This window comes from Pipistrellus kuhlii, unplaced genomic scaffold, assembly GCF_014108245.1.
Source record: "Pipistrellus kuhlii isolate mPipKuh1 unplaced genomic scaffold, mPipKuh1.p scaffold_m20_p_3, whole genome shotgun sequence".
Classification (NCBI taxonomy): Eukaryota; Metazoa; Chordata; class Mammalia; order Chiroptera; family Vespertilionidae; genus Pipistrellus; species Pipistrellus kuhlii.
The window spans coordinates 41,278,707-41,285,603 of NW_023425529.1; the positions used below are offsets into that span (position 1 = coordinate 41,278,707).

The following is a 6,897-nucleotide window of genomic DNA, read 5'->3' on the forward strand; positions in this document are numbered from 1 at the left end:
ACTGAGCCAAACCGGTTTTGGCTGGAATCTCTTTTATGATGGCACTAATCTCATTCATGAATGCTTTGCCTTTAAGATATAATCACCTCCTGAAGGCCCACCTCCAAATACCATCACATTGAGGGGTAGGTTTCAACATACCCTGTTTCCCCAAAAATAAGACAGTGTCTTATATTAATTTTTGCTCCCAAAGATGTGCTAGGTCTTATTTTCAGGGGATGTCTTATTTTTCCATGAAGAAGAATACGGTACACATTTATTGTTAAATGAAAATAAAGGAAATTTATTACCTGTATACGGTACGGTAGTACGGTAGTTTTCAACACAAACCAGACAAATTGTGAATCCTACAGTATCAAGAATATACTCATTTATTCAATGACAATCCTGTCATCATCTTCTGGAATATCATCATAACAATCCAATTCCTGAATTTCCTGGTGAATTTCTTGTGACTCCATTTCTGTCAGAATCAGTGGACCAAATCTCTCATGTTTAGCCTAGGGGTGCCTTATTTTCGGGGGATGCCTTATATTTCACTCAGAAGGAAACCTGTAAATAGGTCTTATTTTCAGAGGATGTCTTATTTTCGAGGAAACACGGTAGGAATATTGGGTGGCGAGAGACACAAACATTCAGTCTATAGCAAGGGATTTTGTTAACGACCAACCCTAAATTTCAGAGTTCTCAGTGGAAGGAGTTAGAGGCTGCTTTGGGGGTTAGAGTTTGATTCAAATTAGTCAATGTAGGGACTATTCTAGAGTGAGAATCTTCATGGTGAGGGATGATCTGACAGCAAAGGATTCCTGTGGTCCATGTTATAAACAGAGATATAGGGCATGCTAGAATTAGTACTCTGGGCGGGAGGTGGTAATCAGTTCTAATTATAGTCCCCTTCTTGAGACGTCTCTTAGTCAGCTTGTCAGTGGTGAGGTGAGGTGTAAAGGTCGGTTGGACTTGAGTAAGATGAGGTGTGTGTGGTAGAATGATGACTTCCCCAGAAGTCTCCTGAGCTCTGTGGATCTTCTTCAATCCTATTGTGGACTGAGTTAGGCTAGAGGGGTTATCTTTCCAAAAGTGCCAGAGCTTTGAGGGCCCCTAAAATCCTGCTTGACAATGGGGGGGGGAGGTGGTGATGGCAAGGCTTAATAAGTTCTGTGGCTTACCTTTAAATCCTCCTGTCCTTGAAATTGAGGGGGAGGGAAGAAGTGTCCTTACAAAATAGTAACAGTTTCTTGTGTGCTCTTTAAGTAGGGCATTTTTCATTTAAAAGACTCAGTGTGGCTCAGAAATTAGAGCCTCAGTTCCTGGACCAGACGGTCTCAGGTTCGATTCCCATGTACCTGGGTTGCAGGTTCAATCCCTGGCCCAGGTTGGGGTGCGTGCAGGAGGCAGCCAATCCATATGTCTCTCTGACATTGACCTCTCTCTTTCTGCTCCCTCCCTTCCACTCTCTCTTAAAAATTAGAGGAAAATAGCCAGCACCGGTTTGGCTCAGTGTAGAGAGTCGGTCTGTGGACTGAAAGGTCCCGGGTTCGATTCCGGTCAAGGGCTTATACCTTGGTTTTGGGCACATCCCCAGTGGGGGGTGTGCAGGAGGCAGCTGGTCGATGATTCTCTCATCGACATTTCTAGCTCTCTATCCCTCTCTCTTCCTCTCTGTGAAAAATCAATAAAATATATTTTTTAAAAATTAGTGGAAAATAATATCCTCTGGTGAGGATTAACAAAACAAAAAAGATTGCTAAATTAAATAGTGAGCATAAAGATGTGCTAGAAATAGCACTAAACTAAGAACTAAAATAAAAGAGTTGTTTTTTTAGTTCTGGCTGTGCTTCTGGGTGATATATTAGAGCCTTAAACTCATCTATCAAATTGGTATTAAAGTCATTCTTCTTTTCTCGAAAAGCTATTGTGAGAATTAAATTAAGTGAAAATGTAATTTACCCAATATGGTGTAAAACTTGCGAAGCACTATTCAAAGGCAAGATGTTGGTCATGGGCATTACTTGGCAGAAATAATTTGTAGTCGGTGCAAATAGCGGACCGATGTAGGGAGCTGTCGGTTAGTAACAACCGGTGTGGTAATCAGGTTAAGACCAGATGTTTTATAAGATTTTAAGATTTTATTTTTTTTTTTTTTTGATGGTGAGACACAACTCAAAGGCAGACAGATGACAGGCAGAACTCTTTGTTACTTACAGCTGCAACCCAGAGGAAGCTGTCATACAGGGCCACAAGGGGGTGCGCCCAAGGACAACTTACTGTTACCTGCAGGAGGTGCTTCTGTGTGGCAAACAGAATGAAGTTAGCTAGAACGGCGTTAGCTAGGTCCCACTGGCTTCCTGGGAGTTGGGTGTTTCCAATGATTCTGCAGGCCTAAGAAGAGGCTATCCCCGGGCACAGGTACCTGGGGCCGCTGGCAGTTGGGAATGTGTATACTGTAACCCAGGAGTGTGAGAGCCTGATAAGGGGAGTAGCTGGGGTGAAGGGCTGACATGTTGCCAGAGAAGAGGAATTGAGAGTTTTAGCCATGGCACCAAGACCGGGTCACTTGTGAAATATTATGTTACACTAGGACAGCTTCAATGTGGTGTAATGCCAATTATTTTCACCAATAGCACAAAAACTTACTCTAAGCAGACTGCTCATGAACCTAGTAGAGTTTCTTGATTTAGCTGTTTACTAACACATTTAATTTATAAGTTACAGAAAATAGAATGTTCACTTCTATTATTTCTAACTCTTCATTTCTATTTTAAGTAGACCAGATTGTTGAATCATTATAGACAAATACCTGGCAGCATCTAATACCCAGAAAGTGGCAGGAAGGGTTAGAAGCTGGGTTAAAAATTCTTCTGAGGTTATAAATGCCTATGGCATACAATGGCTGGAATAATATGGGCTCAAATTGTTTTCCACATCAGGTTAAGATTATTTTTCTCCTATAGGACTATGGTAGGCAGATTTCTAAGATGTTCCCCAACATTCTGGCTCCCTGGTGCAGTTGTAAAATGAAAAATGGCATTAATTAGAATAAACTGGAGGGTATACTCATTTGGTTTTAAATTAATTTGACAAACCTTACAAGGATTTACTGAGTATTTCAAGGAATTTAGTGAGAACATCAACAACATAAAAAGAACCAATCAGAAATGAAGGATATACTAATGAAATAAAGAATAATTTACAAGGAATCATCAGTAGAGTAGAGGATGCCAAGAATCAAATCAAGAATTGGGAATATAAAGAAGAAGAAAAAAAACAATTAGAACAGCAAAAAGGAAAAATAATGTAAAAATATGAAGATAGTGTAAGAAGTCTCTGGGGCGACTTCAAGGATACCAACATTTGCATAATGAGGGTGCCAGAAGGATAAAAGATGGAGCAAAAAATTGAAAACCTATTTTAAAAAATAATAACAGAAAAATTCCCTCACATGGTGAAAGAAATAGACATACGTAGAAAGAAAAATCAGGGGGGTTTAATACATTATATGAATAATGGGCAAAAATTACAAATTACTAAAATTGACTCATGAACAAATATACCATTAATCATTAAAGGAATTAAGTTGGCAATCAAAATTTTCCCTCTACAACAACAAAAGACAAGAAGTCCTGAAAACTTTATAGATGGGTTTTATAAAGCCTTCAAGAAAATCCCTTTTTAATGAAAACAACAAGGTGAAAGAAAACATACTATTAATGCCAAGATCAGATGTCTGAAATGGGCAAATCTATATGGGCAAAAGTTAGATTAGGATTGTGTGGGGGAGGGGTTGGAGTGTTACTGCCCATTCCAATGGGGGTGATGAAATGTTTTGGATTGGAGTGTGGTGATGGTTGTACAACTCTGTGAATGTGCTAGAGATCATGGCATTGGATTGAATAGGTGAACACTGTGATGTGTGAAACATGTCAGTAAGGCTGTTAAAAAGAAAAGACCAGATGAATGCAAAAAATAAAAAATTATATTATCTCACTTATGAACATAAATAGGAAATTCTGCAGTTAAATACTGATGAAAATTAATTCTGTTTTTACTACTCTAAGTAGGGTGATTTCAGGAATGCAAAAATTCTTCAACACCAGAATACCTACTGATACGATTTATTATTAAAAGTCAAATAATTACCTAGCCTGTTTGGCTGAGTGGATAGAGTGCCGGCCTGCGGACTGAAGGATCCCAGGTTTGATTCCAGGCAAGGGCACATGCCCAGGTTGTGCCTTCAATCCCCAATAGGGAGCATGCAAGAAGCAGCCAACCTATAATTCTCATCATTGATGTTTCTAACTCTCTCTCCCTTTCCCTCCTTCTCTGAAATTAATAAAAATATATATATTTTTAAAAGTCAAATAATAAAAACCATATGACTATTTTTGATAAATTTATTTTTTAGTAAACAGGTATTTATCACATGCTTATTATGTGACAGACACTATATATTAGTAAACAAAAGGGGGAAAGTACTGGTAATCAATAGAAATAAAAAACACATTTGATAAAACTTTACATCATTTCTCAGCAAAATATGGTTAGAAGAGAGCTCTTGTACTAAGTCAAAATTGATCAAAAACAGAACAAACATTATCCTTAATGATGAGACATGAGAAACTTTCTCACTGATCCCAATAAAAAAGATTTCTGTATTAGAGGTCCAGGCCAGTGAATTAACTTTAAGATATGAAACATAGGAAAATAAATTATTTCCATTTATTTAAGATTAAATCATTAAAAAGTGAATTAACTGTAAAATATAAAATATCTACAAATTACATAGACAAATAAATTATTTACCTTTATTTAAGATGAAATCATTAAAATGTGAAATGTAATTTAAGATAAAACATGAATATCTAATTTCATTTTATTTAAGATAAAATAATTAGAAATCCAATAGAATTTATAAACAACCCATTAGAACTAGGAAAATAGTTCAACAAACTTGACAGATACAAGGTCAGTGTACAAGTAATAATTGCAGTTGAATTTGTAATTCATAATAGAAACAAAAGCTAGAATGTATTTGGTAATATAGCTAACAAAAGTTTCATACTTCCTTTATCCAAATAAATTTCACCAGTGGCAACAGCAGAACTTCCTTCATGCATGACAATCTTGTGGAACCTTTGAATAACTATAACCTTGCCCAGCCCTGGCCAAACTGTGAGTCCATGACCCAGAACTAGACTCACAGAAAGAGATTTGCATCACATAGTAGACTATTCTGCTCATATAATTATTCCAACTGCTTTGGCAGTGAGGTCCCTCTGGTGAGACTCCATCCTAGATATATTCTCATTTCTTTGCCCATAATTAACATATTCAAAATTTACTTATTGTGCAAAAAGCATATTTTTAAAATTATAATATTCTCAAAAATGTAGTGCAGAAGCCAAAAAAAAAAAATGTTCTTGACCTCTTTGAGTTTATATTCTCTGTGGCTGGAGAGTGTAAAGTTAAGGGGACAATGATAGTTGACAGGTTGTAAATAAGCAAAAACTAAAAGGTAATTTCAAAAAGAAATAATTTTTTTTAATTTTGTTATTTTTTAGTTCATGTCTTTTATTAACCATATGCAATTACTTGTCATCCAGTTTGTTGAAGAAATAGATCACACAACATTTGCCAGGATAATGTCTGTCAAAGTGCCTGGCCATAAAAACTCCATCACCACATTTATCTTAAGGGCACTCCAGAGAAAGGCAACTGATTTTGCCATTCTCATCTACTACTTTGTAGTATTTCAGGACAGCCAGCTTAACTTTCTTTCTCTTATGCTCATTCTTCTTGGGAGTAAGACTTCTTCCTTTTTCTTTTTAGCACCACCATGAAGTCTCAATACAAGATGAAGAGTGGACTACTTTTGAATGGGGTAGTCAGACAAAGTACATTCGTCTTCCAGTTGCTTGCCAGCCAAAATTAGTTTACTCATCAGAGGGAATTCCTTTCTTATTCTGGATGTTGGCCTTTACATTTTCTCTTGTATCGAGGGTTCAACCTCCAGAGTGATGGTCTTCCCCGTAAGGGTTTTCATGAAAATCTGCATCCTGGTGGTGACTCCATTGCAGATGGCAGATTGGAAAGGACAATGATTTTTTGCATAATTTTCACCCACACATCTCTCCCAAATCTCCTTCACACTAATTCTCCAATTGTGTTTCATGAACTAAGGGACCTCTGCTGAAATTCTATTAGTTCCTTTAGGAATTCCCACTGGCTTTATGCAGCATTTGCTCTGCTATTGATGCTCTCCTGTTCTGCCATTTCTACAGCATCACTGGGCTGATTAGCAAAGCAACTTGTCTAGCAGTGCGCATAAGCTGGGGAATCTTCTCTTGTCATGGAACCCCCTCACAGGAATTTGGCGATTAGGTAAATGGTTTGAAGCAGAATAAACAAATGTTCTATTTGTCGTCTCCATTGGACATGCATAGATCCAACAAAAATTTTCAAATTTCTCCATTGTCCTCAGATGTCTATATCTGCAATTCCATGGTGGCACCCATATATGTCTTTTAGGTCTTTTCCTTGCAAATGACAGAATATAATTCTGACTTGCCTAAACAATGGAAATTAAGACAACAATAATTAAAGAGGGAATTCATGAATTTGGTCTGGGGAAGCACACACCATCAAGGGGAGAGTCAGTGTGGCAAGATGGTAAAAAAAAAAATAAATAAATAAAAAAAAAATTAAGACTTGGTGTAAGTCCATTTGGTTCCAAATTCCATCCCTACCACTTACCTCTCAGAGGCAGTTTCCTCCCTCTTCTTAAAATAACGATAACTAAAGCATTTCCCTAAAGCACTTGGAGTATTTAAATGGATCATGTACGTAAAATGCTCAGTCTGATCATGTGTTCTTATTATAATTCATGTTTATAAATCTTCC

The 6,897-nt window shown here is 37.1% G+C and overlaps 1 pseudogene; it reads right to left on the reverse strand.

The window, feature by feature from the left end:
- Positions 1–5,550: 5,550 nt before the first annotated feature.
- LOC118730539 lies at positions 5,551–6,582 on the reverse strand (annotated as a pseudogene).
- Between the last annotated feature and the right edge of the window lie 315 nt (positions 6,583–6,897).